This window comes from Fistularia commersonii, chromosome 6 (assembly GCF_037954325.1).
Source record: "Fistularia commersonii isolate RoL2024-O1a breed Wild chromosome 6, RoL_Fcom_v1.0, whole genome shotgun sequence".
Taxonomy (NCBI): domain Eukaryota; kingdom Metazoa; phylum Chordata; class Actinopteri; order Syngnathiformes; family Fistulariidae; genus Fistularia; species Fistularia commersonii.
In genome coordinates, this window is record NC_141289.1 from 16,217,481 (window position 1) to 16,243,819 (window position 26,339).

Sequence of the window (26,339 nt, forward strand, 5' to 3'; positions counted from 1 at the left end):
TGGGTTCTTGCTTGAAGCACTGTTACTTGAAATGAGTATGTCTCATAATTCACATTTTCAAAATTGCAGAACAATGGGACTTTTTAGTAAAGTGATGTGTAATGTGGGAAGCTGAAACAGCATATTGGTGAGTCAAATTGATAAACTCTTGTCTTCATTATGCGAGTCTGGTTGGGCAAATGTTCTACACCTAAAAAATGATTTAATTTCTCCATGAGCACTTTATAACATTTGACTCCCAGGCATAGTCACATACATATATGTGCAGTTAAAGTTGAAGAAATACACATTATAAATAAATAAGAAAGTGGGGTGTGTCATACAAGCCATCTCACACTCATGATCCCAACAACTATACCTCAAATTAGTCTCAGTTATTTTGGTACTAAAATCATTCTTGCCGGTGGTATTTTAACCCCAAAATATGATGCTGATGTTTTATATGCTTTAAATCAGTTTACACGCTCTACCAATAGTAACAGGGAAGTCTTGGTGTTTTGTGTTTCTGTTTTTCCCAATACCCTCAGCAGTGATTCAGGAAGGAGCAGTGTGTGTTCCCCATGAGGCATGGAATGCATCTTATCAGCAAACCACTTCCTGTGCTGGGCGGCAGCCCATTAATGGACATACATGATCAAAACCACAAAGCAAAAAGCTTGTGATTGAAGATGATTTAATCTGCATCCCAATCGTGAAAAGCCCCAAGATTCTGCATCATTCCTTCTTCATGACTTAATCTGCATGTGGATAATCTTGTGTGTGAAATATCAGCCCTTTGACTTGGTACTTAACACAACGTGTCTCATTGTACCGTATAAAATCAGTGTGTCACACATCACTTTCTCTGCAGATTCTGTCACTCTGCTGCAGAGCCGCTGATGGTGCACGGATGGCTGATGACTTAACGTGCACTCTTTTTGTCTCGACCTATCTAGCACTTTGCCTCCGTCAGCATTTTTAGTGGTCATAAATGATAAATGACACCATGGAAGGTCCCATATCTCTTGCCCACTTCAGCATAAAACTGTATAAAAAAATTGTTTCACCCTTCTACTTTTCAAATTTGCAACTCCATGTAAGATTATTTTTTTGAATGAACTTGGAAGTTAGGTCTTCACCAAATTGGCCGAACAGGTCATTTAATTTCAGCTGAAATTTTTTGGGGGGCTTAAGTGATGATTTTGAATATTATCATTTATCAAAACAGTATCCTGTTGAAATCTGACATTTAACTCTTGCTTAATAACAACCTTTTTTGTCCTAAAAATCTGTTTTTGGTTTTGATGTTAGTAAGTTGAGTATCTGTCTGGCTCTAAAAGTGATCATTTTGCCTGGCTTCTGTTGTTATTGTTCTTTAAATAGAAATGCAGGACTTTTGAGTCACAACATCATTTTATACTTGTAACTTAAAGCTTAGCTCTTGGTATCTTGAGGGATATGATCAATTTCCATCTTTTATTTTGAGACATTGATACCAGTCTGTATTTGGCGAGGTAATTATCTCATTCCTAAACCTCTGAGGTCTGTAGTGCTTTGCCACATAATACTCCTATTACTTTCGGACACATACAGTGCTATTCTGCTTTTTATACAGAGTAGTTTCACTCATTTATCATCACTACATCCTCTGTTGTCACTACGTCCTCTTTATATTACCTCCCCCTCCACCACCACCACCACTTTGCTTTATGAATTACACAAGTAAGATGGACTTATTGATGGAACCAAAATGCACATCTGTTCAACCTGGGACTGCCATCACACGGCATTAGAAAACTATTTCAAATATAGCAGTTTTTAATAGTTGTAAAGATTTATATCATCACTTTAAGATGTATCTATATTAGCAGTTTTTAAGATCACTTAATTTGCATGTCTCTCTCAGCACAATTTTGGTCAGTATTTCTGAGTTATCCTGTGCTGCTGAAAATATTAAGAATGACCAAAGTCACATACAATGCGATGATGCATATCATTGGATATAGTAAAGTAAGTACAGCTGAAAGAACTGGTGGCATTAATACCTATTGTTGTTATGACCCCAACACAATTAGCAAAATATGGTTTTCTGTTTTTTAGAGACATTTCATGTCTCTAAAGTCAGGTAGCTTTGACACAAGTGGCCCCTCTTTTAGCTACAAGCTCCACAAGCCAGTTGTTTTGGGTTGTTGTGGAGAAATAATAATGGATGAGTCATGGAGTTCAAGTAATCAGTAAATATTTAGAATTATCCAACTGACTGGCATTAAATAATGTATAAATGTGACATATCCATCATACATGAAGATTATCCCTCTAATCTCGACGCCAACGACATTTTAAGGAACATAGAGAATGAACATTTCAGAACATTGAGATGTGTGATGAAGTCACGTCAAACAAAAAAGCGTTGGTTCATACAACTGACTAACAAATATACAAATTTGCACGAATTAAGGTAATTGGAATATTTTCTGATGCATTTCTAAACTTATAGATCTGTGGTCTGAGCTGATGGAAACATATAGTGTTTATTATTATTTTATTTTATTTTATTTATTTTATTAGTTTATTATCGTTATGTTTTACTTGAAACTCTGCAACAACAATTTCCTTCGGGATAAATAAAGTTGTTCTTATTCTTAATTTGACATAGTTAACAATAGCTCTAGTGAGACTAATTGGTCAATTGCAGAAAGAGGCCAAAGCTACTTGCACTATCCTTCGATGGTGGTTGAGGATTTGCTTTCCAAAAAAAGGATGATAGAGCATAACAGTTGTCATGAGGGTGGTTCCTGCAGTTTTCCCCTATCCAGCATGGCCAAAAATCAAATTCTGGACCTCCTATGACTCATTTCATTTTTAATGGGTGGTGGAAAAGGAGGGAAAACAGACTGGCGTGCTTGTTTTGGATTATTTACAAACGGGGTGGTTTTCCCATGTGAAGCTTGAATGACAGAGTTGTACAACAAGATTTGACTTCTAGCTGCAGATCGCTGATTATAAAAACCATTTGTGTTTATAATTGGCACAGTTGACTCATTGCCTACCAGGCAGTTCACCTTCCAGACCAGAATGTGGGTTTTTGTTGACATCTTTTTGCGAATCATTTGCAGAGGAGTGACTATGTTGCATTCATGCACTTACCAAGTGTGCGCGTGCATGTGTGACATCCTCCTTTACTAGAGCAAATGTCCTGTGCAGCTGCTGGCCCCTCCACCCTGCCTACTCCTGATGACTTCCAGAAACTTCCGTTGCTTGCTCAATCTAAGTGACACGTGTGTCCTCTCTTCTCCAAGCCTGATATACCGCAGTAACTTATCTGCTGCATCTGTGGAGTTACAGTCAGCATCTGCAATGAAATATTTAATGATACTGTGGGCCGCCTTCTAAGTTGACGGTTTCAAGAACTGGAAGTCGTCAATCATTTTTGTGCGTTATTTCATATCTTTTTGTCTAGAAATTGCTTCATGTGCTGAAAGCAATTGTTGACTTATAGGACTTCCCTCCTCTTACCATTCCTAAACTAATTGGGTGATCATTGCAGTAATAACAAGAAAAAATTACAATCAAAGTACGGTATGAATGGAGATGTTGTAGTATGAAGGCTGAATGTGCTTCATGGCCATCCAATAACCCAAAATACTGAGTGCTGAGATGATCACATCACTGGGTGGACGCAGTTTGTCCCTCACACTTTCTGCAGCATGCTACAGATCGCCTCGCTTGTCCGCAAGGGAGAAGTTTGCCTCGAAGGCTTTCGGCCAGAGAGTCTTTCTGCCAGAGAAGCAGCCAGAAAGTCTTTGTAATATGTGGTTAACATTGTGAAAGGTTCTATTTTAAACTAAACCATGATGTTTTCCTAAAATCTAACCAAGGAATCATGTTGTCAAAGCCTAACCAAACTGACACTAAACTGAAAATATATAAAAAAAAAAGAAAAGAAAAAAAAATGACTGTATGTCACTAAGTTTAAAGGAAAAAAAAAATGGACATGGACATTAGCAGTTCACCAACAGCCCTCCAGTTCTAGGCACTTTCAGAAAAGCATTTCCAGGACTCGTTCACCAAAGAACGCTCCTGCCTTTCCATATGTTGTTACTCTAATGGGGTTAGAAATAAAAATCTTTCTCAATTATCTTCAGACACCAAAACTACTCAGCTGATTTAATGAGACAGTTGATATTTTTGCATGTTAAAACACTGCATATCCAGTACTTATTCAATACATGTTGGTTCCACCAAGGAGGGGATTGGCCACAAAAAGACAGCCTTTTGTGGAAAACAAAGTTCTTATAATTTCTACCCTGAACTACCATCTCAGTGCAAAGTAGCTCATCTTGTCAAATGCTGGTCTGCTTGGTGGCTTTTTAAACATAGTCACCTAAAGGTCTGGGAGGCTTTGGAGATCTTTCTGGTAGAAGAGGGCAAAGTGATTCTTTTTGCTACATACAGTAGATGTGGTGGCATTGCGTATCAATGCCACATCATATTAAATGTCAATCAATTACTTTGTGAATTCAGTTCCCTGAGTCAATATGGACAATGAATGGAAAAAGATGTTAGGAGTGATTTTTTTGATAAAGTGGTAGAATTTTCCCGCTACCAAAATAAGTGTTTTCTCCTCATTTCAGTTCTTTCCTGCTCCCTGATTCCATGAGCAAATAAAAAATGAAAAATGCATCTTCCACTGATATTCACTTTGGTGCAGGCTTTTTTCTTGATCTGTTGCCGTCCTCTACCGTCCGAGTGCCAGATAGTCCGTGCCTGCGTCTGACTTGTGATGCCCAGGTCCCAGTGATCCCCCATAGGTGCCAGTTGCAAGGGGAGGGTGGATTGTAGCAGATAGAATATTACTGTAGGAACTAATAATTTAAAAAAACTCTGTCAATATCCCATTTAGCAATTAACCAATTTTTGTTTCTGATAAAAAAAACATAATTTTGACTTTTGGAAAAAAGTTTAGTTCTAGCTTATATTACAAAAAGCAAAATGATTTAATGTTACCAAAAAAATAACAGAAGTCATCTGTTGCTCATACAAATCCAAGACACACAGATTGAAATGAATGTGGTTCATCTGTTTACCAGGCGACAGTGGTGGGAGGAGAGGTGCCCTAAAGTAAGTTTTATTTTGATTTGTCTTGAGTAAACTGGTCTCCGGCAGTGCGGCTAAACTTGTCTGGTAACGTGTCTGGTAAACGTCAACCAAATCATTTATTTCAGGCAGTAGTTTTGATGTAATCCAGGCCATGAAGGGGTACAGAAAGGATGTATTATTTCTAAATCAATTTGTTGAGATTATCATTAGTGGCTGTCTGAAGCTGGCCACTGTCATTTTTGTTGTCATTCCTTCCACATTTGGTTAGTATTTCACTGAGCTTGCCTTTCTTTTAGAGCAACAACTCCATTGATTGTATGCATCCACTGTAGCTTGTTTTTCAGTCCTCAATTGAGACCACTGGCCCATGCAGGACTGATAACACTGTCAGACATGGAAATTGTCTGCTCGAATAATTGGATAATTTCATCCGGCACAAATTGGCGCCTGTCAATACTTTACTCCATATCGTTATATAGAGTAAAACTCCACTATTGATTATTTTGAATACAACCATTGGAAGGGAGATACTCCGAATTGACTAAAATCAAAGTGTCTACTTTTATTTTACCATGCAGGCAACATCACCATGTCAATGAGAAAGCTAATTACAGATCAGACAGATTTTTTTTAATCTATTGTACTCTATTGTTGTTTTTTTTTTGGTGTATTGATAAATGTAACCAATAATTTTCAATGTCAATTAATATTTCGATTGTATTATGACTTTTTTTATGATATTGAAAATGATCGAATCATTGTCCATTTTTGTTCTTTGTATCAAGATAAAACTAATAGTTTCTTCTTCTTCTCCTTTCGGCCTTTCCCATCAGGGATCGCCACAGCGAATCAACCTTCTCCGTCCAACCCTATTCTCTGTATCCTCCTCACTCACACCAACTGCCTTTATATCCTCTCTCACTACGTCCATAAATCTTCTCTTTGGTCTTCCTCGAGACTTCTTGCCTGGCAGCTCCAATTCCAGCATCCGTCTACCAATATATTCACTACATGACCCAACCATCTCAGTCTGGCTTCTCTGACCCTCTGTCCAAAACATCTAATATGTGCTTTTCCTCTGATAGACTCATTCCTGATCCTATCCATCCTGGTCACTCCCAAAGAGAACCTTAGCGTCTTCACCTCTGCGACCTCTAGCTCTGCTTCCTGTCTTTTTGTCCTTGTAACTGTTTCTAGCCCATACATACAGCATTGCTGGTCTCACTACGGTCTTGTACATCTTTCCTTTCATTCTGGCTGATAGTCATCTATCTCATGGTACCCCTGACACTCTTCTCCAGCCATTCCAACCTGCTTGAACCCATATTTTCACCTCTTTTCCACACATCCCCACTGCTCTGGACTGTTGACCCCAAGTACCTGAAATCCTCCAACTTCTTGATCTCCACTCCCTGTAGCCTCACCGTTCCACCCGGGCTCCTCTAATTCACACACATACACACTGTCTTGGTACGACTAACATTCATTCCTCTCCTTTCCAGACTATACCTCCATCTCTCTAGATTTTCCTCAACCTGTTCTCTGCTCTCACTGCAGATCACAATGTCATCTGGAAACAGTAGTTTACATCTCTATTATTTTGCCTATCTTTGTTGCTACTTGAACAAAACTAAAAAGAAAACAGGACATAAACAACAAACGCTGCATTTTTAAATGAAACACATTAGCCTGCTTCAGAGACAGGGGAAAGGGTTTCCCTGTAGGTAAGTCTTTTACTCCATGGAGCAATACGGGATGTTGAAAAGTAGCCCATTTGAGTTCAGCCCATGCAGGGTGCAGGGAGGACTTCAAAGTGCATGGCTACACCCTGTGGTTTGCATAAAGCCAGGCACATGCAAGCTGGCATACTCACAAACACACACAACACTGGCAGAGACACCAAATGGTAGACAGTTAATATACAGCGTACACTCTATTGTAAGCCAGGCACACACCCTCAGACAGACACATATTTATTTAAGTCCATAAAAACCGTTGACTGTGTTCTCACTCCGCCCTCATAGAATCACTCCCTCCTCCCGCTGCATTTATTTGGTTATTTTCACAAAACACAAACGGATAAACCGTATCTCCTTTTTCTCTATCTTTGCTCTGCAATGTATATTAAATGAATCCTCGAGACACATATTAGGAACTTCCTGTGTTCTTTAGAAACTACAGATGGGGCTGTGGGGTTTTCAGTTAAAGTATTTTATCCACCGGTGGTCCACTTGTTGTGTTCCAGTTCCTCGGTTGTGTTTTCAATCTTATGCCGGTTCACCTATGCAGACTGTGTGGCAGGTACTTGTCACAATTAAATTCTGTTCACTCTTCTTCTGGCTGATTCAAATTAGATTAACCTACATTCACATCAACTACTTATATTCCTGTGCTCCAATGCTGACAACACTGCAGTCTCAGGGAAGTGACATGCAAATGTTCGTGGACACTGGCTTGGTTAATTAGTGCCCCGTCATTGAAAAAATAAATACTTTAAAAAGTCCAGTTGCCACGAGAAGATTTTGACAAGAATTGAACATGACCTGGACGACTGAGAAACTCCACAGACATGAAACATATTTTTTTCACACAGACACAAACAAGGAAGAACTCCAGATTAAACCGCAAATTAAATAGATTGAACTTCAACTGTAATAGCTTTTAAACGAGACAGAATTGAATGAGATCATCAAAAGGTGTTTCCAATTCCAACAATTACACACAGTGCGCTGCTGAACGATTTTGGAATTCAATGCAAGCGTAACAAAATAATGAACCAAATCAGACCTCTAGTTGTTCTCCCACTCACATTATCTATCCTGTCTGCCAAATTTGTGGCTGTCTTCCCTCATGTAGATCTTGCAACTTCCTTTTTTTTGTACTGTGATTACAAAAGCTTGTCTTTAGTTTGCCGTAAACACAACAGCCAGGTGCTAAATACGTTTTCACTTTTCTTCAGTGGCAGTATGGCTTCATGAATCATAAATTATTTGAATATCTGTTTTGGCAAACCTTTGACCCAGTCAACTTAACAGCCTTTTGTCATTTGAATTAAATATTTCTGCTGTGAGCCTTTTGTGATACTGTGGTTTATTTGTGTTGTAGCAGCTAATGTAAAGTACGATCCAGACGGGAATGTTTGAGTGGAGTCTAACAGGACATCTGGGCTCTTGTATGCGCATTTCTCTATATCTGTCTTCAGGTTGTTTGCAGTTGCATGGTGCTCTGCTCTGCAGGTACCATTGCATCAACTGGAAATATTAATTTATTTTTGATTTAATTCAATTTAAAGTGAAAGAATTGTCTCACAGTAACTGACTATGGACAAATCCCTGCCACCCTGCTACTAAGACAGTTGACCTTCATGATCAGCTGATCCAGGTTTTCCATCCATGTCCCCTATTTTAAATCCAGGGGTGACCCTGTTTAGGGAGTTGATGTTTCTATCTAACTTTAGAACCGGCTACCATTTTGTTTCAGATTGGATCAAACTATACTTGAGTGTAGATTGAAAAGGCTAGTATTGCTTTTGGCTACAGGGCACTTTATAAATGCAATTTATGTTTATAAATGTAGTTTACCTTTAGCTCTGTTTACTTTTTATTTATTTATTTTTATTTTTTTAATGTGTGTCCAGGGTGTACCCTGCCTCTCGCCCGATGGCAGGTGGGATAGACTCCAGCATCCCCCAAGACTTTTAAGTGTCAGATAAGCGTTAGATAAGGGATTGATGGATGGATGTGTATGTAGTCTTAAGTGATAACCGGTCCTTTTCCATTTTTCCTTGAGCAACTGTTTTCTGGTTTTATGCTGCTCTGTGTGAGCCTGAGAGACAACTGATAAAGAGTTACTTTTTCACACTGACAAACAGTATTAAAGTTGTAAATTCAACTCATTGTTCCCCATGACAGGCTTATAATGTAAAACTGAAGCGTTAGAAATCTGTTTGATGAGATGAGATGTCATTTAATAATCCCATGCTTGGGAAATTGTTTAGAAGCAGCAGCAAGACATACAAGGACAAGACAGTGACAAGTAAAAAATAAATCAAATAAATAAACTCTGAAGTGTAAAAGCATAAAGTGTAACCTGAAAAAAAGAATTAAAAAATGCTGATCCATATTTACCTATGTACAGGAATAAGTAATGAGCAAATTGGCAATGTGAAGTAATGCAGTAACTGATCAGAGTGAGTTATTGCATCAGGTTATGGCATGAGATAGAAAAGGGATTTGATTGTATTTTACAAAACTTTATATAAGGTGTTTCAGTTCAACTTTTATCTCCATAAACAAATAATACATACATTCCTCTTTCTTGAAGAAAAAAAATCAAGTTGTACCCCTTCAACTAGACCATAGATTTAACAATTTAACCGTTAAATCTATCCATTATTGAACTTTGATGCTGTTCGGTTAAAGTGTGTTGTCATACACGAGAGCCATTTTACTGATATGTAACACAGTGACTCAAACTAGTTTGTTTATAATATGATTACAGTAATTATGATTTGAAAAAAGACAACATTATTTTTTTAATGCCATAGTACTGAACTGTTATTTTCAAGAAACTGCCACAACAAGACACTTGCAACCACTTAGCAAACACTTTAGCTTTTAATCCATCTGGTAAAGAGGAATACTTTTCAAAAAACCCAGGAGGAAGTTTTTGCCTTTATACTGTATATTTATATACATTTAAAAAAAAAGCTGAAAATGTAGGATGAAGTACAGAATTAGTTTTCCTGTGTTGCATAAAACATGCCTTGTTGATGGGTCAGAGATAAAGTGTGTGGGAGAATGTCCTGGTCAGCACGTGATAAAGGAGGGAGGCTATTGGTTGGATGGAGAGTATGGCCTTCTCTATCTGGTCCGCCTGCTCTAAACACATTTTCCTTTAACCTCAGTTGTCAGCATTCTGAAACACCACGATCATGATCAATGATCAACAAATAATTAAAGACAACTCATTGCCATTGAATAGATGGTTTGAAAATATACAGTAAATTACAAGTTGGTGAAAACAGCAAATGGAATGGATTCCATATCATTCAAGATGATGTTGTCTGTATAATAATCAAGGGAAATTTCTGAAAATACTACCTTGGAGCTTGTGGGGTTTGCATGTTCATTGCGTATCTGCGTGGTTTTCCTTCAGGTTCTCCAGTTTCCTCCCACAGTCCAAAAGCATGCAGGAGGTTAATTAGAATAAACTGGAAAAATTGCCCAGATGTGTGACTGAGAGAGTGAATGGTTGTCTATCTCTATCTGTGGCCAGTCCAGGATGTAGCCCACCTCTGGAGCCAATTACATTTGGGATTGGCTCCAGTGACCAAAAGTGTGCAGAAAGAAGCAGTAGATAATGGATGGACGAATGGTTCGTTATTGCTCTAGATTAGTGAGCTTTGGGCAGACGACCACTCGTGACCCTCAAAAAGGCAGCATGATCCACATAGATTTAGGTAATTCCATTTCCCTTGCCTCAAATCTAATTTGTTATTATTTGACCCAAACAAGAAAAAATGTAGATAACAATGTGTTGAGTTGTGTTGTTGTGTTAATTATATCCTGCTTTAAAGAAATCAAGACTTCCTTTTGGTGTTGTCTGGTGATCCGAATTTCTGTTCTTGACATGCAACAGCTAGAGACAGAGTCCATATTTGGGTAGAGAAAAGTAACATGGCTTATGGCCGGGGATTGTTGCTCATTTAACCATATATGACATGCTAAGAATTTCATTGCACAGGGAAACACGGTTCCAGACTGTACATATGATATAAACACTTTAAATCTTGAATGTTTTAATCCGTACCAGGATGTCTTTAAATCAAAAATTAAGTTTTCATGATCAGCTATGGAGTGGTAGATAGCTTTCACAATTATTTGATGAAATTCATATCATTTTCTGAATTATGAAATAGACCTGGAAGAATATTATTGTCGCGTTTCTGATTTTTTTTTCTCCTTAGTCAGTATCTGCATATAAATGAGTTTGTCTTGGGCTCCCATCCCTTAGTTTGGCTGCGTACTCTGCTTGCAGCAGTTGCTGATGTAGACCTACAAACTGGGTGACTGGCTAGTCTAAATATAATTACACCGCAGTAGGAATATGCATGAACTGCAGTTGCATTAGTCAGCACTTATTTGTTTGCGCTAAAACACACGATGCCTAATTTCTTTTTTCCCTTTACACTGAGGTGATTTTCTTTAGTAGTGAATCCTGCCCTTAATCCACTGTGTGACAGAGTATGTGATCAGCTTCCAAAACACCAGGTGTGATATGCCAGCCAGGGAATTCTTGATGGTGTATGTGAGCTGCAATAAAATTCACATAAGATGAATATGTATTCTGAATTTCTTCTTTTTAGAAATATATACATATATAGAATAAACAGGGACTTCATCTGATTTTGGCATGTTGTTTTCAAACACCACATAAAGCAGGACTGTTGCAGACTTACAGCTTCTCAAAGCAGCTATGAAATTGCTCTTCCAAATCTGGATGATGGGGTGCAGGCAGATTACTCCAAGGCCTCATTGATCCATATGGCTAATCCTGATCATATTGCTTTGGCAGGCCAACTCAATCCCACCCTCTGGAAGCAGATACATGCACAGTTTCAGCACCCCCTCCCCAATTCAGAGATTCCAGACCCACCTTTTCATTTTTGATTGAGTGTAAATTTCAGTTTAGTGACTCTAAAGGAAAAAATGTAAAGTAGAATTATTGTGTTTGTACATTACCGTCACATTTTAAGGGTATAAACAACATCAACCAGAACAACTTTAAAATATGTTAAATGGGGATATTACAGTTGTACTTTCGAATGAGTCAGCCTTTCACAGGTGCGTTGTTACAACATTGCTGAGTCACATTTCATCAAGAGTTATATGTGATTACAGCTTTGTGCCAGAATCTGTCCTGATTTTGTTTATTTTCCAACACAAGGGTCATTGGAACAATTTGGTTCTGATCTCAGACAAATGGAAGTGTTGGCAGGCAGGTGGAGGGGGCTGATTCCCAATTCTTAATATGTCTAAATTGTCCCAGGGTAAAAGAAAGTCCCTTCCCAGGTCAATGTGATCCAGCATCACCCGGGGTCTCAGCACAGGATGTCTCCTATAGTCCTTTCTCATAGTTTTTGTTAGTTAATGCATGCTTTCATGTATTACCTTAAAATGGTATTTCTGCCAATAACTCTGAAAGATAGGTTATATTCTTAATAATAACATGATGTTAGCTATTTCTACAAGACATTCACAGAATGTTTCTTGCAATACAAGGTTACAAGTCGTGCAAAAAAGAACATTGGAATATTAAGTATTAATCTTCAACGACAATAAGGGTGGACTGTTGGGGACGTGTTGCTGATTACCGTTGAGTTTGCTCTAGTCTTTTTGAAATGATTTGAACCACCCCTCCTTTTTTTGCCCTTTCTAACTGCCAAACAGCAATGAGTGCAAACAGCGACCGACGACAAAACTTAACCTCGCACGTCGTTTCAAATCATGCGAGTATCTATTGCAATAAATCCTGCACTCAGCACTAAACATTTGGAGATCATTGCCAAGTTTGTGGCCCTTCTTCTCGGGATCGTCAGTTTGCTGTCATGCCTGATGTCTTCCACATTTATAAAATAGTAGCAGTGCTTTCTGAACAGTAGGAGGAGGTCTGACATGTGTTTTTTTTTATTGTTTTTTATGCTCAAATCCAGCGTGTCTTCTCACAAGGGTGTGCCTCATATTACACTCCCCCATATGTCCTGCTCAAACACAAGGTAGAGAAAATATGTAATCTGACAACACACTGTCACTTGTTTTCTCTATCTGTCCGTGTGGTTGCGATAGACTTTCGGGCTTCATCTGGTTTCGGACTGTGGAAATCGGAAGGGTGGTTAACGGCAATCTCATTCTACCTACATTGCTGGACAAAACTTACATCACTTTAATACTAACCCCTTAATCAGGCTTTGGTCCAAACCTACTGCTGTGGTTTGAGCTCTGAGAGAATCTGAAAGTATAATATAGGGTGATTTCCACTCCTTTTTTGGGGGCCCGATCAAAGCTTCACTCCATAGGTCATTAGATGTTTGTGGCCTTGCAGCTTCAGTCCAGGCATCATTCCCTGCTCAACATGGGCTAAAGGCTTCCAGAAAGGTTGGCACTTATAGGACAGACTGCGCCTCTGAGCGCCCTCTCTTTGTCTCACCATCTCCGAATAAGCCACTTGGGTTCCACTTTTCTTTTTTATTTTGTCAAAACTCCAATTTGTGGCTGTAGCATGTGTGGTTTGAAACCTTAAAATATGAATATAAACTAATCTCATAACTCAATTTGACAGTAAACTTATTTTTGCCCACTGACATTGATTCAAATATCTCATTTGCTTTCTTTAAACCTTATCCAATTCAAAAATGCTGACAGGTTGATTACAGTGTCATGACGGCTCTTTCCAGACCCTTATTGGCTGGAAGAAGTTAATAATGGGAGAGGATGTGATGTGGCATGAAAGCAGCTCTGGCTAGCTCCTCACCCTATCCTCCTCTAATTGTTTAAGTGGTTTTAGGAACTTTATGACTGTGTCCTTTATGGTTCTGTTTCACAACAACCTCTGTGGTCTGTGTGAGGTTTGGCAAACATGTATGGGAGTGTCTTTTGACATCAGTCTGGTAATACTGGTTTGCTTTAGTGGGTTTTATTTGCTTTTTAAGTCTGTTAATGTAATACTCACATGTAAAATGTGCCATGGGAGACTTACTCAATGTGACATTACAGTAATCCTTCCATGTATTATAAAACATAATGTGATATTACTTGGTTTACTAAACAAAGCCATCAAAGGTTTGCACATCTTGCAAAAAATTGCAAATCTTTGCACTTGTCTGAGAGACGTTGCTTATTTTTACCGCTTGGCAATATTTACAGGGCTCGGATGACAATTACATTTAAAATGGCAACATATCAGGGAAGGAAATTATAATGGCTAAAGTATCAATCATCATATCATATAATTTTCAGGCATTTTTATTATTTGATAATACATGAAGGTACATGGAATTTACAGCAATGAAATAGATTCAACAAGTAACTGAATAAAAAAAGGTAAACACCCATTCCTTCACTGGGAATATGGTCAAACTGCAACGTCTAGCTGACTGTCAACATGTGTTTTCATCATGTCATCTGCAGTGTCTGTCTGCAGTGTCAGTGTCAAATGGTGTCCGCTGCATCGCCCAAACATGCTCAAAAAGCACATATTTGCTTGATAGCATCTCCCTGAAGATTTAGCTGAAATATTAGTCGTTGCTCCCGGCTGTTCTCAGCACCTAAACCCTAATGAGATCAACATGAGACCTTATCCATTTCACTTAGAAGATATTTGTATAATGCATACGGCACTTGCTTGTTTCATCTTTTTCTGTCAATTCATCTCATCTAAACTTTGCTCACATTCGATCTGCTCAGCTCATTTCATTTATTTACAACTCAAGCATTGCTAGCCGGTTAAATGGGAAGCTAAAGACCAGGACTGTCCGGAACCAAATATATTTCATTTCATGTGGTGTGAGGTCAAAGTAATGAGCAGAGCTTTCAGCAGTCAGCCAATGGTTCTCCTGAGCTGCATGCTTTCCCTGCTTGTCTGGTCCCTGCAGTCTCTCTTTCTCCCTCTCTCTCTCTCTCCCTCTCTCTTTCTTTCTGTCTCTCTCTCTCTCTTGCCCACCCCACCCCCCCATTCACTCTCTCCATCTCACTCTGCCTTTGTTTCACTGCTACACTTGGCCATGCCTGCAAATGAGCACCAATACAGAGCAATTATTCAGCATGGGGCAACCCCTCCTTTACACACTCTGCGACTGCACTGTCATGTTCAAATGTGGGTCTTTGAGAGAAAGAGGAGGATATTACAGATGAGATAAACACAAAGAAGAGAACGGTGTTGTACCCTCCTAGAAGTTTCTTAAACAGACGTGATTTTATTCCTGAAATAAATTTTCCCGCAGACATCAATCCCTTACAGACCTGAATTAATGTGGTAGACCTGTACTGTGCACGCACACACACACACACACACACACACACACACACACAAACACTAACAGACATGCATTTCTACTGCTTTGACATCGCCAGACCCTCCCATCCCCCAATCCACCCCTCCCCATGGCAAGTCAGACACTTGCTTGTAGGAAGCAGCCAGGGAGGGTAGCCTTCTGAGAGAGCGGCATGCTGGTTGGCTTGGTGTGTGTGTGTATGTGTATGTGTGTGTGTGTGTGTGTGTGTGTGTATGTGCGTGTGAAAGAGAGAGAGAGAGAAAGATAGAGAGAGAGCTGCAGTGAGCTTGCCGGCTCCACTCGCCACTGAAAAGCATCAGTGTTGCACTGCTTCTATGACTCCTTTTTCAGTTTTTCTTTTTTTCTCTCACTCATTTATCTTCATTCTCTTCTCTCTCTACAGAAGCCACTATCTCTGTGCCCCCACCCCCTCACCCTCGTTGCAGACAAAAGCTGGAATCATTGCCCCACCCCTTCAGGTAAGGTGTTGTTTTTCTTAAAGATTTATATAGACTTGCATCACTGCTGCTGCAGAGATGAATATAGTGATGCATCAGCTTTTATTGCAGCAGTAAATGTTGAGAATATATGTTTCGTCACCACAAAAATAAAGTCTCTGTCGTTTGTCCTATTTTTTTGTTCCTTCCTCCCTGCCATAACCTCTGGTTAATATCCAGCCACATATCTCTTCAGACATAGTAATTATTCTGATTATTTGTTGACATAGCCAAACAATAGCGTAAAAGATGGGAATCTGTGATAATCCAGGCGCTAATTCAGCATCTCAGTGACCTTTTAGTCTGTGACGTACCTTGTCTAGACATGGCTGATTATTTAGCCGGCAGGATGACATGGTTGAAGACCAAGTGCACAGCTGGTGTGTGTTTTGATGTTTAAAGATAAAAACCTTCCATCTTTATTCCAATTGAAATGTATTACTCTGGAATATTGATGATATATTCAGGGGCCGGGCCAGTGATGGCATGTGGCCGTTGACAGTCAGCAGCTCTACGCCAGCAGATTGTTGGTGGTTTCTCAGTGGGAGCGTCACACAGAGGAGTGTGACTGCAGGACTGCTCTGCTGCCAGCGATGAACTGGCTGTCAAGAGTTTGCTGACAGCCTTACATGGCTGAGAGGACATTGCAAGATGACCGGCAGTTTGGATGTGAGCAGGTGTTAATAGATGAATAAAACTTCCATCCTTGTTCTCTGCATTCTCTTTCTTTCTCTTTTATTCAACATTTCACAAGTTGCCAATCTCTTAGCCTTTCTGATCTATATTTGACTCTTCCATGCGATACATCTTTTTATGTTTCACCATATCATCATATCAAGTACCATTTTCTTTCTACTGAACAAATAAGTTGACAATAGTGTTTTTTTTAATATTTTTTTATGTTTTTAAGTTGCATGTACCCGAGTGATATTCTACTTCCCTCAGTTGGGTTACATGAAAGCAAAAGACATTGACAATAATCTGAATTTTCTTCAGTCTCCATGTGTTTCCCCTGGGGCTAGATTGGTAGCTCATCCACCTTTGATTCGGAATTTACATTTCTATTCCATTTTTTGTGTTACTTAAAGTAATTTAGTGTCATTGTTTAGTAATTGTATCATGGTCTGGAATTATTACATCAAATTGAAAAGTTATTGAGGCTTTGAAAATTTTTGTGAAATGGTATGTGTGTTTGTGAGTGTTTATATATGAATATATGTGAATATATATATGTGTTTTTATATATATATAAAAATATGTATAAGTATGGATGTATTCTAGGGCTCCATAGCTTTCTGCTTCAATTTCTTTCAGCTGGCTGTACATTTGTTTGTGTAACTGAGCGCTAGACGTCATCAGGGTGTCTGCCACATCCACAGTGACGTGGTCGGTCCTCCTTTCCTCTGTCTGGCCGTACGGCTGCTGTGCAGCTCTCAGGCAAGCTGTCTTTTCCTTTGGAATCCAAGTTCGGATGACTTGCCTTGGCGTATAAGGGAAGGAAAGGGGAGTATTCCTACCCTTTTCTTGACCTCGCTTTTTGGGGACACAAACACAGTCTTAGCCCCTCATCTGTCCCCCTTTCTTCACTTTCACATGTGTCTGTATCACTCTGTCCCGTTGAGTTTGTGTTCTCAATGTGCAGTTATCCTTCGGCACAAAGTCGGCCTTAGCAGTCAGTTAAGCGACAGTTGCAACTCTTGCGGAACAAAGCCTGTGGGTGAAAGGAACATTGTTTCGGAGTCAACAGTGTCTCTGATTCATAATGTCTTTCAGCCTTTGAGACTTTTGAATCATGGTCAGCAAAGATGTAGGTGTTCCACAGATGCCAAGTAAGAAAAAAAAAAAAAAAAAAAAAAGGAGGGCAGCTGTTGTTTACGTTGGCAAGCTGCAACCAGTTGTAAAATATGGGATCCTTTTTTTACTTTGTCTGTCGCCGTATTGTGACTTTCCGTCTCTAAATTAAACTCAGGGGTGGATCTTCCTTTTCCAGAGTGCTACAACATTTCATTTAAGGTCAAACTTGAAAATTATGTTTATATTAAATGTCCTCAGGAGTCAAACTCCCAAAGCTGTACCTAGCAAGTTTACCAGACTTCTTCATGTCAGTGGGTTTGTCATGTTGACAGACAAGCACATGTTACACATGAATGTGATTGGTGAGAAAGTGAGAAAAGTCACTTCTTGAGTTCTGTGAGTTTGAGTTTGGACGCTGAACAATTTTTGAGTAATATAAATATATAAGTAAATATGTTTACATTTTCATTTCTTCTTGCCATACTTGATATGGGTGACTGGAGTAACAAGAAGTCAAATGACTAGCTTGGAGTTCAGAAAATGTACCTGGTTTTCCAGCGAGGAGCTCAGAGTTGACGTGTGGTTTTATTTGATTTTTCCTAATAAGAACATGGAATTTCCGACCTCTGTCTTGAAGAGGAATGTGGCGCTATTATTGCCTTGCCCTCCGAAGCAGGACATCGAGTCACAAAGCTGGATAGGAATATTTTCTCCCTGCCTGTGCAAAGTCAGTAAAAGCCTCATTGAAAAACACAACTTTGTTCTTCTTTTGCATTTAACTTGAATTTATTTTCCCCCCATTAAGCTGTCGGCATGAGCTTGTAACCGACTGTTTTTTTCCGTCCTTCACGTCTACGTGTAGAACCTGCCGCCGATTGTTTGACAACATATAAATTGCTTAAAATTAAACAATAATTAAATAATTACAACCCTCATGCTTGTTGTACGTATACTAAAATGTCATATTATTCCAATATAGATCACGAGAGTTTCCACTTTGTATTTTTGTATTGTGTTAACTTCCTTTTGCTCACTCATTATTTCCCTTCAATCAGTACAAATTGTAAGTCAATTTCCTTGCATGTGTGAACATTATCAGCCTTCTGGACTGATTTTGATTCTGATGAAAAGTACTTTTGAATATATAAAGTGGGCATAGTATGTACCTCTCTTTTGGCAAAACAAGTAAAAACACTTAATGGAACAGGGAAACATACTGTATCTAACCCTCTGATGATTCAATGTTCAGAAATCTCATCCATAATCTTATGCTTTTCATTGCTACTCTTCCTGAGAGAGTTCTGCTTTTCATTAATAAGCATTTGGCCAGTCAGCAGCTGCAGCACATTCATCAGTATCAGCCTCTTGTGCTGCGGTGTTTTCTCCACTGAATCAGTTGAGGGAGAAACGTGCTATTTGGGGGCCTTGTGGGAAGTGAGGAGTCAATGGCAGATCGGACTTTAACAGCATAACCCTCTGTGTGTTTTTACTTGATGGGCCCACATCTGGAGGTCTAACTGTTGCCAATGAAGTGAGATTCAGAGGCAGTGGTATTTGATGTGGAGGGTGAGAGTTTGTAAAATGGCTTTTCGGCAAATAATACATTGTCATGTATGGGCGGTGCAGTTGCTAGCACTTTGGCTTCACAGCGCGAAGGATCCTCGTTCATTTCCGACAAGGGGACCTTTTCTCTGTGGAGTTTGCATGTTGTCTGCATGGGTTTCCTCTGGGTTCTCCACTTTCCAAAAACATACAGCAGGTTAATTGGAAAGAGTGCCCTGAATGAGCCAACTAATATTTAATTGGAGATGAAAGAAAATTATATTATTCATGGAGAGAATTGAGCTAAACGTTACAATTGTAAGCATTTGATCAATGATTTCCACTGAGATGACTCTGTATTGACAGCAGGATATTAAACATGTTCATGAAAAATATTGGCCTCCCAACCAACCCTCCACACTAAAATAGCAGAACCGGAATGCTGGCGTAAAGCATCGATTTTAATAGAAAATAAAAAACAAAATAGACATGTTAAACTTTAGTGTCAAGTTTGGCTTTGTTACAAAATGATTTATAGATTTGTTCTGAAAACCTGCATTGGCCTTCTTTCCCCTGTCAAATAGATAAATGAATAGCTAAGAACTTATCAGGAATCATTAGTAATCATTAGTAAACATTTGCACGATGTGAGATTTTTATTCTTCTTTTTAACTATTTTATAAAATTGCTTTCAATATACATATCTCCAAAGAAAGTAGCAGTAAAAAATAAGCTCCATATGTTCTCTGGATTCTTTAGGGAGAAAGCTTTAAGAGCATTTAGATTCAAGCCAAGTGGCCCTGTTATGACTCATCTTGTTGATAGATGAAGATGTGAGGAATGCTCTTAGGCCAAAAACCTACTTGTGTGTGAATAAAAATTGTTCTCCCACCTGTCTTGTCTCCTAAGTACAGCTGCTGACCTGCACCTGGTCAGGCTGGTTTGTGTAACTTAGTATGCAAAAGTGCTGCATGCATGTGTCAGAGTTTATGGATATGATGATGGGCAGAGAATGTTTGATTTTGCATGCATAGTCCGATTTTTATACACCCATTATGTTCTGCTTGTGTCCCGGAGGTAAGACGGTGGTTGTCCTTGCACACATAGAAACAGTTCCTGTTAATACAAACACTGACTTGCAAGCAAACACACTGCTCAAACTCATTAAAATGAACATGCATTGAAACATTTCTAACACTGAGCAAAAACATGAACAAGTAAAATAGTGTATACATACATACAATACAACAATTAGAACTGAAGTACAATTTAAGTGCCTTAAGTAGCTGTTGATATATTTCGGTGATGAAATATGGGGCCATTATTGGATTCTTATTTTTCTTCCCAAAACAAGGGGTAAAGACAATATTTACTGCTTATGTACAGTTAGGCCCAGAAATGTTTGGACAGTGACAAAATCTTCATGAGTTGGGCTCTGCATGCCACCGCATTGGATTTGAAATGAAACAACTACAATAGAATTGAAGTGAAGATTTTAAAATTTAATTCAAGGGGTTGAACAAAAACATGATACAAACGCTCCTCATTGCAGGGGCTCAAAAGTAATTGGGCAAATAAAAATAAGCCTAAATAAAATGTTGCTTTTCAATATTTTGTTGAGAATTGTTTGCAGTCAATGACTGGCCAAAGTCTGGAACCCATGGGCATCATCAAACGCTTAGTTTCCTCCTTTGTGATGCTTTGCCAGGCCTTTACTGCAGCTGTCATCAGTTGTTTGCTTGTTTTTGGGTCTTTCTGCCTTAAGTTTTGTCGCATGCTCGATTGGGTTGAGATCTGGTGATTGACTCAGAATATTCCACTTCTTTGCTTTAAAAAACTCCCGGGTTGCTTTTGGAGTTTGTTTTGGATCATTATCCATCTGTACCGCGAAGCGCCGTCCAATCAACCTAGCTGGATTCGGCTAAATCTGAGCCATGCATGCCCGTGCGATCACACTGCATCCACCATGTTTCACAGAAGCTGTGGTGTGCTCTGGATCATTAGCTGTTCCAATTCTGTAACTTTCTTCTTCCCATCATTCTGGTACAGGTTGATCTTAGTCTCATCTGTACAAAGAATGTTGTACCAGAACTGGCTTTTTCAGTTGTTTTTTTTTTTTTTTTTTTGCCAAAGTCAATTCTGGCCCTTCTATTTTTGAGGCTGATTAATGGTTTGCACCTTTTGGTGGATCCTTTGTAGTTACTCTAATGAAGTCTTCTCTTTCTGGTAGTCTTAGATACTGATACACCTACTTCCTGGAGAGTGTTCTTCACTTGAGTTACTGTTGTGAAGGGGTTTTTCTTCACCATGGAAAGGATTCTGCGATCATCCACCACTGTTGTCTTCTGTGGACGTCCAGGCCTTTTTGAGTTCCCAAGCTCCCCAGTACACTCCTTTTTTCTCAGAATGTACCAAACTGTTGATTTGGCCACTCCTAACATTTCCGCTATCTCTCTGATGGATTTATTCTTCTTTTTTCAGCCTCAGGATGGTCAGTTTAACCTCCATTGAGAGCTCCTTTGACTGAATGTTGTGTGTTCACAGCAACAGCAAACACCATACCTGCCTGGAATCAACTCCAGACCTTTTAACTGCTTAGTTGATGACATGTTACTGACGGAAGAGCCCATACAGCCTTGTTCCTTTTTTTTTTTTTTCTTTTTTGCAGCCTTCTGAGTCAATTGTCCAATACATTTGGTCCCTTGAAAAAGAGGTGGCTATGTAATAAAGAGCCCCTAAACCCTTGCTCCAATTTGGAGGTGAATGCTCTCAAATTACAGCTGAGAGTCTGGACTTTAAGCCCATATTGATTATATCATTGTATCCTGAATATATATTTTGTAAATAGCTAAAATAAAAAAAAATTGTGTCGCTGTCCAAATATTTCTGGGCACTAACTGTTTATGTATCTGTTTACGATAGTCAAGTATCGAGCCGTTGTCGCTACAGAACTTCATGGATCCGTCTGTCCTCTAAATGAATTGCGAAACTGCCTTCTATCGCTTTGCACCTGTCAGGTCGAACAGATAACCGGCAGATTGCCTGAAGGAGTCCAGGACGACGTGTAGACTTTGATTAGAAAAGAAAAGCGTATCACCATTACTCAGTGCCTCACATTCAGTGACAAAGATAATGAATCAGCAGAAAGGCTCAGTGGTTATCATGTGACAAATCTAATCTCTGTCATTCTTTTCAAGTGAGATTAGTAATTTATAAGCCTTATTGTTTCGACTTTGGCATGAAAATATGTCTTTGTTCCTGTTGCGTATGTGTATAACCGATGTATAAATATGATACATGCATCCCTTTTAAATACCCCTCACCTTGACAATGACTTTGTTTGTGTATTTGTCTGTTTGTGCTCGCCCAAGGGGTGTATGTGTGTGTGTGTTTGTTTGTGCGTGTGTGTGTGTCATCTGAGGGGAGAAGGTTGCTGTCAGTGTTAATTATAGATGAGGAATTGGGGCGATGGCCAAATAAAAAAAAAGAGGAAGGGGAAGCGTCTAAGCAGTGGCCGGGTTAGAATTAGTGGATCTTTTGGTTGGACCAAAACACCCAAGACAGCCAGGGATAGTCAGCTAGACCTATGGGTGCCAACGTCCTTTACATGGAGTTCAGTCTCTCGAACGTCCCCTTCACTTATCCTTTTCTATACAGATAACCAGCCTTGATTTAGTTCAGATGTAAGAAGCCCTTAACCAACCCAACTCCACCCGGCACCACCTCAAAGACCAATATCCAAACACACATGTACCAATACAAACTTTCAATAACGCATCCAAATATATTTATTCAAGTTTTTAATTGTATTCACTTTTTTCGTTGCCTTTGCTTTTACATTTTCATTTTTTTTTCCAATCAATTTGATTTACCATGATGGATGAAACAAATCAATAAGAAATGTCACTAGGTAAGATTCCCTTTTTTCAGATGTATCTATTCTATTTATTTCATAAAGAAAAATGGCCAAAACATGCATCTATCAAAACTTTTCCTTCCAAAACAGATGAAAAAAAAAGCATTTTAATGACCCAATGTGTAATTCCAAGTCTCTCACAAGGTACTTTACAAAGCTGCTGTCGATAAGGAGCCAGATATTTTGTGGTAACTCCAGTAGAGTTGATGACAGAAAAGGAGTAAATCTGTTTTTATTCATGAAAACTAATAAGGTGGAAGGAAATAGGAACGCTAGTTATGAATGAATTTTTAAAGAGACTGTATTTGAATGCCATTTGCAGCTATGTCTGTTTGTTTGAAGTACTTATTGGTTATCAAGCATCGTGTGCAGGGGTCGGAAACCCGCGGCTCTTTTATACTTACACTGCGGCTGCGAGTGGCTTGGAAAAATAAATTCTAAGTATTTAATTGATGACCATTTTTTTTGTGTTAGTTCCTTTTTCTCATTTTAGTTCTAACTGGGAAGATTATTGTGATATGGAAATATTAAAATAAAATTATATTTATTATTTTTCGGCGCTCAAAATAAACGTCACACTCGCAGAAGCCGGTACATCCGCAAAAAGCCGTTACATAAGCGACACACTATAGTTGTTTATACAAAGTGTAAAGGTAAGAAAAAGCAATATATACAGTGGTACCTTTATTTTAGACGTCGAAAAGTAATTGCGGCTCCCAGTGTTTTCTTTTCAGTGGAAACCGGGTCCAAATGGCTCTTTGGGTGTTAAAGTTTGCTGACCCCTGATTATGTGTATTAAATGTGTCTATTTGTTCTGAATTTTATACTTCCTGAGGAGGTTATGAATGAACTAAGTCAAGTATTATCAGACCAAATGTCTTGGCATCAACACATCCATTAAGAGCTTGTTTTGTCCCACAGTTAAGAGATACTCTGGAATAAAAAGCCATTAGTCAGTCATCTGAAATCACATTTGTGTATGAGAAAGAGCAAACCAAATATTTTGCTGAACAATATAATTTATAAATAGAGTACTACTGTTCACCAAAAGGAAACAGAATCAGGGAAAATCTAATTAAAACCTGTGAAGCCCCACTATCATGTTAATGTCAACACATGTATTTTTTCTGAGTATGCAGTGTTTATACATCTGGCATCCTGGTCTTTGTGTGAAAGAGTGTTCAGAATAAATTGCAAACTCCAGGGCCACAGCTGGAAACTGAGATTCTGTTTGCAGGCAATTGTTCTTACCATTGTGCCACCATGCTGCCTCGAGTATTCCAATGGGAGCGATAACAGCGGATCCACCCCCCATGTAATCCACTGATAACATGCAAGCGTTTCATTCCACATGTTCTTTAAGAATGTTGGCGATCGGCAGCAGGAACGGTAGACGATGCAGTCATGCTCTGGTTGAAATTTTTAAGAGCCGTTCAGTGGCGCAGGTGACTTAACTCAATGGGGTTCAGCCAGAATCACTGACCTCAGGAAAGTAGGGTTTTGTTGATGAATTAAGTACCTTAAGAAACAAACCAGGCTATTAAAGTCCTGTTGGCTCCTCTTTATTTCAGCATTTGACACTTTTATTGCTTGCTTTCGGGATTGGTAAAAATAATGTTTTGTTAGAGCAGCGTCAGTGTTTTTTCTTCATGTATATATTATTTTGTTACAGTCAAAAAATCCTCAAAGGGTTTTGTTTAGATATTGGTCAGTTGACTGTACAATTTATCCAATTCATCCATTATTTTAAAGCCTTCTGTCATAAATCTTGTAAGAAGCAAAACATGTCATTTAACTCTCATTACTGTATAGTAAGGGGATGATCATTCTGGTCTGGTCTGGGAAATATTGTTCATGCAGGAAGCCTCTAATACACTCTCAGAAATGGCTCACAAGAGGAGAACTCAATGACCCAGAATGGCAACAAAATAAAGGAAGACCATGTATGCCAGAAATATATTTTATATTTTCCATGTGTAAGTGAATATGGTTCTATCTCAAATCATTTCTCCCCACTACACCTGTGCATGTGTAAAAAAAGATCTATCTATCTATCTATCTATCTATCTATCTATCTATCTATCTATCTATCTATCTATCTATCTATCTATCTATCTATCTATCTATCTATCTATCTACCCTATCTACCCTATCTATCTATCTATCTATCTATCTATCTATCTATCTATCTATCTATCTATCTATCCATCCATCCATCCATCCATCCATCCATCCATCCATCCATCCATCCATCCATCCATCCATCCATCCATCTATCTATCTATCTATCTATCTATCTATCTATCTATCTATCTATCTATCTATCTATCTATCTATCTATCTATCTATCTATCTATCTATCTATCTATCTATCTATCTATCTATCTATCTATCTATCTATCTATCTATCTATCTATCCATCCATCCATCCATCCATCCATCCATCCATCCATCCATCCATCCATCCATCCATCCATCCATCCATCCATCCATCCATCCATCCATCCATCCATCCATCCATCCATCCATCCATCTATCTATCTATCTATCTATCTATCTATCTATCTATCTATCTATCTATCTATCTATCTATCTATCTATCTATCTATCTATCTATCTATCTATCTATCTATCTATCTATCTATCTATCTATCTATCTATCTATCTATCTATCCATCCATCTATCCATCTATCTATCTGTTTTGTTTGACGTAAGTTTAGGTCCCTTTGTCAAATATCACCCTCATACAAGATGTGACAGGTGCAGCTGTTTGGTATGCCTTCTAAATACAGTTTGAAATCATATTTAAGATAAGACAAAATAAACTTTATTGATGCCCATAGGGGAAATTCCTTTGTCATTGCAGCGTGACAAAAAAAGAAAATAAATATGAATATAAATATGAACAGAAAGGCAGAGGACAGGCAATAGCAAGACAAAAAATAAATAAATAAAACCCAAAACCCATGAATAAATAGACAGCAGATAAATAGACAACAGACAACAACAACAACAACAACATCAGGGATGACAGTTGGCAACATCAAAGAACAGTGAGGGTTAAAAATACACAACTAGAACTAAACAACAATATAAATAGAGTGACAAAAATAAATAGTAATGAATGAAATAAATAAACAAAAATAGGCAGGATGTGTGCGGACTGGGACATACGAGGATAAGATGATTTAGATATTTAGATAATTGATTATTAAGGCCGATTAATGAGACATAAATGAAAAATTGCCACTAATACAGAGAGCTTGACCTTTCGGTAGATAATTCTGGAATTACCTTTCCTAAATTTTCCCACTTGATCTCTTCTTTTGGCTTATTTCTTTGAAGTATAAAGATGCTTTCCTGGCCTTTTTGCCTACTGCTGAGATTAGGATTCATTTCCTGCCTGCCTTATCTCTTATGATGAAGTCAAATCTGCGGATTAGGTCAGATCCCTACCTC

At 38.6% G+C, this 26,339-nt stretch overlaps 1 protein-coding gene across 1 annotated transcript in view; it reads left to right on the plus strand.

Moving 5' to 3' along the window:
• The window catches only part of LOC147233518 (uncharacterized), a 74,068-nt gene that overhangs the window by 12,677 nt on the left and 35,052 nt on the right, over window positions 1-26,339 (plus strand). Inside the window, exon 2 of the mRNA XM_086147413.1 lies at window positions 15,534-15,609. The gene's annotated coding sequence lies outside the window, so the exon portion shown is untranslated. The remainder of the gene's footprint in view (window positions 1-15,533; window positions 15,610-26,339) is intronic.